This window comes from Pseudonaja textilis, chromosome 4 (assembly GCF_049901715.1).
Source record: "Pseudonaja textilis isolate UNSWEBS1 chromosome 4, rPseTex1.2, whole genome shotgun sequence".
In the NCBI taxonomy this organism is placed as follows: Eukaryota; Metazoa; Chordata; class Lepidosauria; order Squamata; family Elapidae; genus Pseudonaja; species Pseudonaja textilis.
In genome coordinates this window covers 6,459,990-6,473,940 of record NC_141993.1, presented here as the reverse complement: position 1 = coordinate 6,473,940, position 13,951 = coordinate 6,459,990, and the positions used below count along the sequence as shown (strand labels likewise).

Genomic DNA, 13,951 nt, shown 5'->3' with positions numbered 1-13,951 from the left:
CACAAGTTCTTTTTTTTTTCATGAAGTCCATCACTGGCAGAATTCCAGTCATCAATAATTATGTCTTTCTCTAATCAAAAGAAATCAATTCATCCATTTTGACCCAAACTATCAAATTCTTCCATGGTGGTTAGTGTTGAATTTTCCAAACACCCGCTGCCTATTCAATGGGCACAGAGATGACAACAAGAAGAACCACAAAAGGACAACCACAAATGTCTTTTAAAACATGTACACATTCAGAACAATACAGTGTCAGCCAGAGCCTGTTGCTTACGTAGTAATGTGCAAAATGGCCTTTGGAGTATTATGTTTAATAAAAATGGGAAATGTATTTAATTTTAACAATGCACGTGTGGCCAGTTTGAAGAACAGAGAAGACATCTACTCAAGCAATGTACTCATTTGGGCAACATAGTGATGAAATCATAAATCCAAGCACGATAGAAGCTTTACTTCTTAGAAAGAGGGAAAAAATAGCATCTGATACTTTTCTCTTATGAATGAAAGATCCTCGTCTAAAGCAAGAATGAAAAATTCTATCTTCACAATTTCACGTCTTGGCACCTGAAAAAAAAATCTTTCTCTTACAGAAATTAAAGTGCAGAAGAAGAATTTCTGCTGTAGGGACATCTGGAAGGGAGCTTCCAATTTCAAATCAAACCAAATCCTTATCTAGTCTTAGACCAGCAGATAAAACACAAAAGGGCCACAATTCATTAAGAGAAAAGAAAAAAAAATGTTGCTATTCTAAAATATCGAAAAAGCATTAGATTTAATACCGTGGCTTATGGCACAGAGCAGTACTTGGTTTTGGTCAAGGAAATAAAAGCAAGGAAATAAATTCAGATTGATCTGATACGAACATCTTATTGAGATAAAACCAATTGAAATGACCAGGATGCTTAGTAAGGAGTGGAAATAATTCTTGGCCTTCATAGAAAGGGAAATGCAGGTCCTTGACTTACGAGCACAACTGACCCCCCCCCCCCCAATTTTTGTTGCTAAGTGAGAAATTTGGAGAAATTTGTCAAGTGAGTTTTGGGACTTTTCTCGCCACAGTCGTTAAGTGAATCTGGCTTCCCCATTCATCTTGCTTGTCAGAAGGTTGCAAATGGGGATCACCTCAAGACATTCTACCATCATAAATGTGAGTCACTAGTCAAGCGTCCGAATATAAGCCATGTGACCAGGGGGATGCTGCAATGAATGTTCATAAGTCTGAAACATGGTCATAAGTCACTTTCTTCAGTGTCGTAACTTCGAACAGTCCCTGAATGTATTGTTGTATGTGGAGGAGTACTGGTGGAGAACAATATGCTCTTTCAATTCAATTATCTCTCCACTTCATTATCAATTATTTCCTCCACTTCTCCACTTCAAGTTTTCTCAGAGGCTTGTTGTTGAGTTCAAGGCTGCAAGAGACAGGTTCTCATGGAATAATATTTAAAAGAAAACATTTTTTTTTTGCCTTCTTTTCTTCCCATCCAGAAAGAATCTGAGGAACTTACTGTGTGAGATCACATTTGCCTTTCTTAGCGACAAGCAAGTGGGAGAGATAACTCAAACCAGCAATTTTACTCCTAAATGGTGAGTCATTCAATGATACAGAGAATAATATCACTTGATTATGCCGCTCTACAGGTGTTCAGATTTCTACAGAAATTGCAAGTGGAAGTAACTGTTACTAGCTGGATTTGACCATTGTGATTTCTATTTTTTTCCAAAAAAATTAGTATGGGTAATGTAATGTTTAATTAATAATCTGCTTTTAAATAATTAAATGGCTTTTGACCTCATTGGTCACTAAAGGATATTGTAGTATATCAGATGAAGGGATGATTTTTTATACTTTCCAGCCAGGCTTGCAAATATTAGTCTCTGTTTCGAAGTGAGGAATAGTTTGTGCAAAATAATTTGCTCCAGGCACAATGACAGTCCGAGGAATTTAAGCTTCCAGTTTCTCTCTAGGTAAAGGAAAGAGCTAGGAGAAGAAGCTATTGGAATTGAAGATTTGCCGTTAATCATTGGGATGACAGTTTGTTGATGGGCTTGAGTTAACCCTGAGAGAATATGAACCTTATGAATGTCTTTATGGCACCGTTATTGATAAATTGTGGGGTGTTTTGGGCCAGCTACAATTTTGTAGTTGGGCAAATGTTTCTCCTTTTTCGTTCTGGGTCTCACCGTGCTCATGATTAGGTTATGAACCACAAGATTTTACTAGAAAAAGAAGAAGAAGCTGGATTTGGTTGAATTCAGTTTAGATCATTTTTAATCTCTTGGTCCTCCAGATATGATGGCAGAACCTCCTGGAAACTAATCAAAGAGAGATCCGACCCAGAACTACCAAGAAATATCCTGTCAGTGACAACAATTAATCAGTGGAATAGTTTGCCTTCAGAAGTTGTGGCTGCTCCATCACTGAGTCAGAATCGAGCTGGACAGAACCTTGGAGATCTTCTAGTCCAGCCCTCTGCTCAATTTCAGACAAGTGGCTATCCAGTCTCTTCTTAAAAACTTCCAGCGATGGAGCACCCACAATTTCTGAAGGCCAGCTATTCTTCTGGTTAGTTGTTCTAACTGTCAGGAAATTTGGCCTTAGTTCCAGATTGCTTCTCTTCTTGAATAGTTTCCATCCGTTGTTTCTTGTCTTACCTTCTTGGTGCTTTGGAAAATAAGTTGACTCACTCTTCTGTGTGGCAGCCCTTCAAATACTGGAAGACTACTATCATGTCCCCCATCATACCTCTAGACTGGCCATACCCAGTTCCGGCAACCATTCTTCATACGTTTTGGTCTCCAGGCCTTTAATTGTCTTAGTTGCTCTTCTCTGCACTTTTTCCAAAGTCTCAACATCTTTTTTTGTAATGTGGTGACCAAAACTGGATGCGGTATTCCAATTGTGGTCTTACTAAGTTTGTTAACACCTCACGTGATTTGAAATCAAATTCTACTGGATGTTTTGAAGAAGAGATTGGGAAGTTGCTTGTCTGGAATGGTCTACCGCAGGGGTCTTCAAAACTTGATGGCTTTTAAGACTTGTGGCCTTCAACTCCCAGAATTCCTCCTCCAGTTCATATTAGCTCGGGAATTCTGGAAGTTGAAGGCCACAAGTCTTAAAATGGCTGATGTTGAAGGCCCCCCCATGTTAGGGGTCTTCAAAACTTGACGGCTTTTAAGACTTGTGGGCTTCAACTCCCAGAATTCCTCCTCCAATTCATATTAGCTCAGGAATTCTGGGAGTTGAAGGCCACAAGTCTTAAACTCGCCAAGTTTGAAGACCCTTGGTCTAGGGTCTCCTGCTTGAGCCGGGGGTTGGACTAGAAGACCTCCAAGGTCCCTTCCAACTCTGTTATTCTGTTACTTTGATAGATGTTCAGTGTTATTGTAAAAGAAAAGAGAGGGGAATAATTAGCAGGAGGGAACTTACTGGCTAAGGCGTATTAAGGGCCTAATCCCACTAAGAAGCAGCTCCTCTTTTGAGACCATCTACCGAAGGTGATGCTTTCATTGTTCCTTTGTTGGGAGCTGCTTGGTACCTTTCAAGAAAGAGAGACAGAGGGCAATTCTAAGGGCACGCAGGGCTTCCTGTGGTTTTTAGTATTAAATCGTCTTCATGCTTCAGTTGAGTGCGCCGGATAGGAGTTTGCAGATGGCTTCGAGGCAATTCATCTATTTATCTTCCTACTGCCTCTAAGTTACCTTGAAGCAAAAGAGGATGGTTGCTAAGCAACTGCTCACATGCCTTCTCCGGCTTCTAAGATAATCATTAGAACAAGAGGAGAACATCTGCAGGAAACAGGGGTTAGATCTGGCTTAATATGTTGACCCTCATAAATAGGCAGGCCTAATGATAAGCTAGCATGGAAGTCCAAAAAACACCTCCCTCCAACAATCCTCTCTTACGACTCTTCTGTGAAACTCAAGGGGGTTATCTTTTAACGTCATTCCATTTTTCCCATATATTTACTAGCTCTACACTATGTGGTGGGGCTTACATTTTGGGGGAGGAAAATAAGGAGGTAAAATTGTGCTTCTGCCTACCAGCATCCATCGGTATTCATCTGGCTAGCATCCTGCCAGTGTGTGAGAGAGCTGAGGGCTGTTTGGAAACCGAAACATGGAATCTGAAACAGTATTTTGCTGTGTGAGCAAGAAAGAGACAGCAAGGAGCCTGGGCATGGCTTAGCTCAACTGTTCTGTACTAAAGCTGCTTGCTGCTGTGAAAATGAAACTGAAACTCCTCTGCTTGTGTTTTGCATCGGGGAGAGATTTCTTTCCAGGTGGGGAGAGGGAGTAGAACTCCTTAGCATCGGAGCGTGTTAATAATAATAATATATGAAATACTCTAAATGCTCTAAGGGTCATTTTGAAGAATCCTTTCTTAGCGAGCACCTAGAAGCCATTTTGAAAAATCCTTCCTTAGTGAGGCATAAGAGGAACATACGCGCCAAATTTCAAGTTTGTAGGCTTTACGGTTCTGGAGCTTTTGTGACGATGCCTGAGTGGCATTTCACTTTTATATAGAGAGGTGGAAAATTGTTCCTTGACACAATTCAAGCTTGGAGATCTGATTTACTTGATGGCCATGAAGGTTTGTCCTTGTACCCCGTTTCTCCAACAATACGGCCTCCCCCAATAGGAAGTCCCAGCATGTTTTATAGGCATGAAATGAAATTAAGCCCCTCCCCCACAAATTAAGGCCTATATTAAAACATGGGAAATGGGGGGGAATGGTGGGGGGGCTTGCCGTTAGGAAGTACTTTTGTTGCACACCCGGATATGGTGCTGCCTGCGTTGACCCCGATACGAAGTGCCCCACCAACGCCGAGGTCAACATCCAAGCCGTCGCCGCCCGTCCGCCTGCCCAAAGATGCAAGGGGGGAGAATTAAGTCACCCCCAAAAAGACAGCCTAGCCATTTTTTCGGGGCTCAAAAAAAAAATAAGACCCGGCCTTATTATATGAGAAACACGGTATTTAGTAGCCTTTGACTTGCAACTGTTTGTTTTAAGTGAGCTTTTGAAATTACAACGGCATTGGGAAAAAAAAAGTGATTTATGACCATTTTTCAATCTTAACACCGTTGCAATATTCCCATGGTCATGTGATCAGAATTCGGATGCTTGGGAGTGAGTTTGTGTTTATGACGGTTGGAGTGTCAGTGGAAATCCAGATTAACTTTGTGACCAGTGCTACTAATTTAACAACTGCAGTGACTACTTCACCACCGTGTCAAGAAAGCTTGTAAAACAGGGCCAAATTCACATAACTGTCTCGCTTCGCTGCAGAAATGTTGGGCTCAATTTGGTCGTAAGTTGAGAAGTACTGTAAACTAACTCTGTAATTTAAACTCCTAATCCCAGAAGTGGTATAAGACGTTTATTGTGCTTTATTAATTAGGATGATAATTGTATGCCTTTCAATGTATTAAAAAACACTGAACTATGGAAACAGAGTCAATTTATTGAGCATCTTAACCTTGCATCTATTACAGTGTAATCGTTTTTAACGTTAAAAGCAGATTTACGCAAAAGAAAATAGGTAGGAAAAATGTTGTGTATAAAACGCTCTATTATTAAGCAGTCGGAAATGCAAGCAATTTTTTTTTCCTGAGTAATTAGCTCCCTTTTAACTGATTAACAAATAAATCCATTGATTTAAAACTAAAATACAAGTTTAATGCAGATTCTTTCTTGAAGTGCTGGGGAAAAACAACCACATGCTTAATTCAAACGAAAACAAAAGGCTGTTTTCTGTTAAGTTTTCAGTTGAAATAATATTCCAGAACTGACCTGGCTTGAAAAATAAATACTTGGTTGTAGTCAGTTGTGGTAGTGTAGTGAATGTTTAGAAAGATGCCTGTGACCACATCCCTGGTTGTTCTGGTATGAAGAATCCTCTTATTTCTGGGCCCTTAATACCCATTGTTAACTTTAAACTGTTGGAAGGGATTTTGACACAATTAGAATATAGAATAATAGGGTTGGAAGGGACCTTGGAGGTCTTCTAGCCAACCCCCTTCTGGAGCAGGAAATGGTATACATTCTGGACAAATGGCTGTGCAATCTCTTTTTGAAAGCCCCCAATGTTGGAGCTTTCGCAATTCTAGGAGGCAAGTTGTTCTACTGATTCTCATTATCAGGAAATTTCTCCTTAGTTCCAGGTCGGACGTCTCTTTAATGATCCTTTACTTCTTCTCTTGCCCTCAGGTTCTATTGAGAATAAGTTGACCCCCTGCTTCTTCTCTGTGACAGCCCTTCAAATATTGGAAGTTGGCAAACATGTCTCCCCTAAAGCCTTCTCTTCGTTAGACTAGACGTACCCAATTCCTGTTCATTGTATGTTTTTAAGTCTCCAGTATCATCTTTGATGCTCTTCTCTGCACTCTTTCTTAGGGTCTCATATCTTTCTTTTTTTTGGGGGGTATTGTGGTAACCAAACCCGATGTCAGTAATAAATAGAATAGTAATACAATTCTTTATTGGCCAAGTGTGATTGGACACACAAGGAATTTGTCTTTGGTGCAAATGCTCTCAGTGTACATAAAGAGAAAAGATACATTCGTCAAGAGTTAACGATCATCAGGTCCAACACTTCATGACAGTCATAGGGCACAAATGGGCAATAAAACCATAGGAAACAGTCAATATAAATTGTTAGGATACAAGCAACAAAGTTACAGTCCTACAGTCACAAGTGGGAGGGGATGGGTGATAAGGAGTGATGAGAAGATTAATAGAAATAGTAGTGCAGACTTTGCAAATAGTTGGACAGTGTTGAGGGAATTATTTGTTTAGCAGAGTGATGGCCTTTGGGAAAAAACTGTCCTTGTGTCTAGTTGTTCTGGTGTACAGTGCCCTATAGCGTCATTTTGAGGGTGGGAGTTGAAACAGTTTATGTCCGGGATGTGAGAGGAGTGTAGATATTTTCACAGCCCTCTTTTTGACTCTGTTAAATCCATTAACAAGTAAGGACTCCGAGGCAGGCAAATTCCTCAAAGAATAGCTTTATTAGAAATATCATATTGGCACCTATCTGATGAAAACCAACTCTGAAGGGTCCCTCAGTTTTCACCTATTTAAAAGTTTTTCCCTTAACCCCAAACAATCAGTCACACGGCCCAATCACAGCAGCATCTGCTGGTCTGGTGACATCACTCCTCCTTCCCACAGCTAGGTGCGAGAATGTCCTTGGTTCCCCGGAAAAAGTCTTGGGAAAGGTTTTTTTTTTTTTAATTGACTACACAATCCCAGTTGTCTCTAATCCACCCCCTTCCTGTCCCTCGCTCCAGTGTGGCAACACAAAAACTCTAAGATGGCTTCGGTATTCCAGTATTCCAGGTGTGGTCTCACCAGTCACTGAGTACTATCGCTTCACATTCGTTCTAGTAAATCTGTCTCAACTGTTCGAGAGCACATGGAGAACTGTTTAACAGATTAACAGAATTGGAAGGGACCTTGTAGGTCATCTAGTGGTCCAACCCCCCCCCACCCAAGCAGGAGACCCTACACCATTTCTGACAGAGGGCAGTCCGTTCTCTTCTTGGAAGCCTCCAGGGATGAAGCCCTCACAACTTCCGAGGGCAACTTCTGTTCCATGGGTTGATTGTTCTCCCTGTCGGGAAATTCCTCCTTATTTCTAGGTTGAGACTCTCCTTGATCAGTTTCCATCCATTATTCTTTGTCTGGCCTTCGAGTGCCTTGGAAAATAGCTTGACTCCTTCCTCTCTGTAGCAGCTCCTCAAATATTGGAAGGCTGCTGTCCTGTCTCCCCTGGTCCTTCTCTTCCCTAGACTAGCCCTGCCCAGTTCCTTCAACTGTTCATCGTATGTTTGAGCCTCCAGTCCCCTAATCATCCTGATTGTTCTTCTCTGTTCTTCATCTTAATATGCTCATAGCTCTTCGAAGGACAGTCCAGCAACACCCTTGATACTATCCACCCTCTTCACCCAGTGTTGTCCCTCCTTCTTCTATTTATCTCAACCTTACCAAACCCAACTCTTTTTCTATGCCTCCATTCCTTTGCCCATCTATGTATAAAGCAAGCCTGGAGTCGAACAGCACATCTCTCTTGCTTCGTGTTCCTCAAATCCATCTGAGTTGCTGTTTACCCTTGTGGCATGCTGGATCAACCGCATTTCTCTGAGCTCTGACATGTCAGCGGTGTGGAGACGGAGGTGGCTGCCGAACCCCGTACATTGCTGCACGCGAGCTTGGCTCTCTTGGGTATAAATACCTGTTGTTATAAAAGGAAAATGATGGACAGCAGCGTGATCCCCGGGCGTGTTGAAACCTTCTTCCTGGAACTGCCCTGCAATGACTCTCTTACCCTGGGCTCATCTCTCTGGAGTGATTCTAAGGACACAGCAGTTCCCAGCTTGTTGTGGAAAACCACACCGAAGGAGGTACAAACGAATGCTTCCTTGGGTTCAGGGCAGGGTGGAGAGTTTTTGTGCCAGTTGGTTGTCTTGACGATTTTTCTCCCGTCCGATCTGCCTGTCACAAAAGAAGTTATTCTTTTGGGGGTTAACTTTGTTTTTACGTAGTAAAAAGGAGTGATCATATTTTTCATGTGATGTTTGCATACTTAGAAGAAGCTTCAGCTTCTTAGAAGAAGAAGCTTCAAGTTTAAAACAGTTAGTTTGAGAAAAAATATCTGTTTTCTTTAGCAAAGTATCGTTGTTGATTGAATATATTGTGATTGCTTTGAATCCTTGATAGTAAACATAGTTTCTTTAGTTCAGCAAACTATTGTTAATGACTGAACGTATCTAGGTTGCATCAAATCCTTGTTGGTACACATAGTTTAATTTAGCAAACTATCATTGCTGATTGAATATTTCCAGATTGCTTCCAATCCTTGATAGTAAACATAGTTTGTTTAGTTTAGCAAACTATCATTGCTAATTGAATGTATCTAGATTGCTTTGAATTCTTTATGGTAAACAGAATTTGTTTTGTTTAGCAAACTAGCATTGCTGATTGAATATATCTAATTGTGTAGAATCTTTGATAGTAAATATTGTTTAGTTTAGTACACTATCATTTGTGATTGAATATATCTATATTGCATTGACCCCTTGATATTGAACATAGTTTATTTAGCAAACTAGCATTGATGATTGAATATATCTGGATTATATTGAATCCTTGATAGTAAACATAGTTTGTTTATTTAGAAAACTATCATTGCTGATTGAATATATATAGATTGCTTTTAATCCTTGAGAGTAAACATAGTTATATGTAGTCCAAAGAGTTGGGAATCACAACTTGACCATAAAGAGAACTTCAGAAGGTTTTCTGATGATGTTACAATGCTATCATAAGGAACAGGGTTGAATTTTTGTGTTGAGAGCACCTGTTAAGGTATGAACGAGAATGGAAAACTTCTGGGCTCCAACACCATTTTTTCCTGAAATCTTCTCTCCCCTCACCTACCTCCCAAATTTCAAGTCTTGAAATGGGTGGTTCCCAAGGTGGAATGACACCATTTCTTTAAAAGGGAAATAGGGGTTTCGGTAGAGGAGGAAGAACATTATAAGTGAAGGAAATGCACTCAGGTTGAGAAATACAGGAATTTGAGTGCATGTTTTGAGTCAAGAGAAGTGGAACACCAGGGAGTGGAAACAACAACGATGACATTATTGTGGAGCATGTGCTGATGGGCTGACAAGCCAGATTCTTGGATAATCTTGTCCTGGAGCAAATTTCAGAAGCTAAGAGAGGAGAGACATCAATCAATCATAATAGAGTTGGAAGGGACCCTGGAGGTCTTCTAGTCCAACCCCCTGCTTGAGCAGGAGACCCTAGAGCATTCCAGACAAGTGGTTGGCCAGTCTCTTCTTAAAAACCCTCCTGTGATGGAGCATCCACAACATCTAAGAGGCAATAATGGGAGACTTTAGCTACCTAGTCATTTGTTGGAAAGCCAACTTGGCCATCAAGACTGCAAATCCTGAATATTCTTCGGCGATCTTTCGGAGCCTTTCCTTTTTCCAAAAGGGTGAAAAAGAGACACAGGGTTGGGCTGTTCTAAATCTGACCCTACTTAACTGTGAACAGATTTGGTTGCCTCAGAGGTTGTAGTTTCACTTTTGGTGAAGATCAGGGGTGGGAGTCTACCGGTTCACACTGGTTCGGTAGAGCCGGTTGTTACGAATAACGGTAGTTTGGAGAACCTGTCTGGCCTCACCCTTCTCTGCTCGCTCCTCCATTCCCTGCCCAGTCAGTTCTTATCACGCATGCGCGACATCGCATGCATGCACAACAATCACTGACGGCATTCTCCCCCCCCCCCGCCCTGCTCTGTCCCGCTCCGCCCCACCCAGTCACTCCTTATAGTGCATGTGCACAACATTGCTTCCTGCCTTTTTCCACCCACCACCATTGCTGGCTTGTAGCAGCAGCAGCAGCAGCAGCAGCAGCCACCAGTCAGCCAGCCAGCCAGCCATTGCTGGTTAAAGGTAGCAACATGCTATAAGACAGTGAGTAGAATTAATTGGGGTGACCTGGAAAAGGCAAGTTGTTCTACCGATTTATTGTTCTCACTGTCAGGAAATTTCTCTCTTATAAATTCTAGGTTGCTTAGATTAGTTTTCATCTGTTGCTTCTTGTCCTGCCTACAGGGGCTTCAGAGAATAGGTTGACCCTCTCTTTTCTGTGATGGTCCCTTAGATATTGGAAGACTGCTATCATGTCTCCCCTAGTCCTTCTTTTTGCCAAACTTGACATACCCAATTCCAGCAACCGTTTTTTATATGCTTCGTCTTCCAGCCCCCTAATCATCTTTGTTGCTCTCCTTTGCACTCTTTCTAGATTTCTCAACATCATTTTATATTGTTGCAACCCAAACTGGATGAAATATTCCAAGTGTGGTCTTACCAAAGGCATTATAGAGCGATATAAGTATTAGCAGAATTCAAAGGAGGTTGGACATAGTTCCCTTGTGGCAACGTAAGGACTCTAAGTTGATTCCTCTCTTGATTCCGCCCCCAGGATTTGCCCCTTCTTCTACATATACAGTACCCTAGTAAGCTCCCCACCCCTCAAGTCGCCACATTGGTGAGATGGGCAGCTAAATTAATTCAACTGTAAATACTCTGAAATTGGAAGTTGTATTGTTTATACATAGATTATTAATGAAGTGGCTTTTTTAAGCTCTTCCAGTGAACACTTTGTCTCTGCCGGTTTAAAAAAAAAAGTACCAAGTTAACTCGGAAGGCAAAACCTTTGGTCCTGGTGAACAACCCAGATTAGATCCTGCAAAATTTGGAACAAGCGTGACCTGGATATCTGAGAATCTCCTTAGACACTCTGCTAGACAGAAGTTCCAGGAGGATGGGCTCCCACACGAGTCCAAAAGTTTGGAAGAGTAAACTTCTTGCCCTGGTGACTGGCCCAGATTGGATCCTGGGGCACATATATCCACCTTCTTTCATGTAAATAAAAGTTTGCTCAATCCTAGTTTACCACAGAAAATGGCGGAAAAGGAGCCGGCGGTCCATTGAGTTTGCCCTCCGAATGTTTTTGCTTCTTTTTGTTTTCTTTTCAATTTATTTATCTATTATTTTCTAACTCTTAATAATCTTATTTTTATTCATTCTTTAGTTTTATTTATTTATAATTTGGGTGGGGCAGAGAATAGACATTCTTTTCGGACCACTTAGTCTTTCTTGAGTTGGGGACGATCGCTCGAACAGAAGTCACGATGTTGCCAGGTAGATGAAGAGGATATAGCTAGGCTGCTGCCTTGGGATGTTGTACCCGCATGGTGACTGGTTGACATTTATGGGTGAGGTGGGTTTTAAAAAAATATATATAAGAGGAACACATGCTGAGCTTAAGGAATGTAATGGACACCAAGAACGATGCTATTTAGAGAGCTGCACGTGTCACAAGATCCATTTAGCCCTTTGGGAGAGGGCTATTTTTGGTCTTCTGTCCTGAGTGGCAGTTTTCGGGGTGTGGGAGGATGGCTTTTATTCAAAAGTTGGGTGGGAGAGGACATGTAAGTGGCATTCCTTTTCAACTTATTGCAGCCGTCAGCCAGCAAACAAACCCAGCAACACACACACACACACACACACACACACACACACAAAATGGTGTGAGAAAAGTTCCCTGACGATGGGCTCCAGCACTTCAATCACAAGTTGCAATGAAGATACCGAGAGACATGACACAGTCTATATATGATCCACTCAACTGCAGAAGGATGGTATTAAAAGGATGCAGGGATTTAATCTTAATTAAACTTGGGGAGAAATATGTCCTGGTTAGGATTGGATTTGCAGTGGCTGTTCTTCTCTTCAAGAGACTTGTTAAAATGTTCCTGTTCCCTGAGGTGCTGTGGATCTTCTGTTTCATTCATTGTATATTCTTTTTGAGGCCATTAGTCTTAGACATCTGACTCCAGTTTAAAGCACTTTTGAAGTCTGAAAGACAAACTTCCATAATTATCTTCACAAGTGCTCTTAAACGTCCGTTTCACTGTGAATTCGAGTAGGCTTCCATCTGTTCTTGAGGTTCTCTAAAAGTTTCAGTCTAAGAAAGAAAGAAAAAAGTGTTTTGCTGGGCTTTTTAAGTGTTAGAATATTGGCATTAGAAAAACCACATTTCAAAACTGGAAAACCAACTGGAGATAGAGACTGGGGGAACTGGATCTGTACAGCCTGGAGGACGGAAGGGAAAAGGGGGATGCGGTTAAAACCTTTAAACATATTAAGGGTGTGAATAAGGGTTCTAGAAGGCAGTTTTTTCACTACTGAACAAAAATCAAGACCACAGGGCACAATCTCAAACGGACAGGAGCGAAGTTCGGGAGTAATGTTGAAAAGGATTACTGCGCACAGAAAGACTAGCAGAAGTTTGGAATCAACTTCCAAAAGTGGTCAGTCATTAGTAACATGGCTGGGATGAACACATGTCTATCATTCAAATAAAAAAAAAAGAAGAATAAAATATAAAAACTAAAACTAAAACCAATAAATTCAGTAGTTGAAAAGAAAACAAAAAACGAACTCAAAGGATTATTAGGTAGGGTGGATCGCACTTGGAATAGCAAGTCCAGTTTTGATCACCACGATATAAAGAAGATGTTGAGATCAGGGGTGGGATTCAAATTTTTTAACAACCGTTTCTGTGGGCGTGGCTTAGGTGGTGGGCATGGCTTGATGGTCATGTGACTGGGTGGACATGGCTTGGTGGTCATGTTATTGGTTGGATGTGGCCAACTCAACATCACTCACATCGTGGCACGCATCTCCTTGCCTGGCCTCTCGTGACTGTGTGGATGTTGCAACAGTCGTAAGTGTGAAAAATGGTCATAAGTCACTTTTTTCAGTGCCATTGTAACTTTGAATGGTCACTCCACACAAGCAAAGTACCAGCAAAGGAGGAAAAAAAAACAACAACTCCAGAGAAGTTCCAGAGACAGGAAATCTAGTCCTGCCAAGAATGTAATAAGGGTTAACGAAGACGCAATTTCTGTAAGCAACACCAGAATGTTTCCTTCCTGCCTTCCTTACAGGATTAGGCCAGTAATTTCTTCTAACAACCGGTTCTCCAAACTGCTTAGAATGTTAACAACCAGTTCTAGCAAATAGGTGCGAACTGGTAGAATCCCACCCCTGGTTGAGACTCTGGAAAGAGTGAAGAGAAGAGCAACAAGGATGATTAGGAGGCTGGAGGATAAAACATCTGAAGAACGGTTGCAGGAATTGGGTATGGCCAGTCTAGAGAAAAGAAGCACCAGGGGTGACATGATAGCAGTGTTCCAATATTTGAGGGGCTGCCCTAAAGAAGAGGTAGTCAAATTATTCTCCAAAGCACCAGAAGGCAGGACAAGAAGCAACAGATGAAAACTAACCAAGGAAAGAAGCAACCTGGAACTAAGGAGGAATTCCCTAACGGTGAGGACAATTAACCATCAGAATGGCTTCCCTT

The 13,951-nt window shown here is 41.4% G+C and overlaps 1 protein-coding gene across 9 annotated transcripts in view; it reads left to right on the top strand.

The window, feature by feature from the left end:
• ZMIZ1 (zinc finger MIZ-type containing 1) overlaps positions 1-13,951 on the top strand; it is a 385,595-nt gene that overhangs the window by 132,032 nt on the left and 239,612 nt on the right. For 8 of the 9 annotated variants that reach the window (XR_015743665.1, XM_087933818.1, XM_087933824.1 and 5 more), the window contains one exon: positions 1,492-1,590. The exons of the other annotated variant lie outside the window; for it this stretch is intronic. The gene's annotated coding sequence lies outside the window, so the exon portion shown is untranslated. The remainder of the gene's footprint in view (positions 1-1,491; positions 1,591-13,951) is intronic. 9 annotated transcript variants of the gene reach the window in all.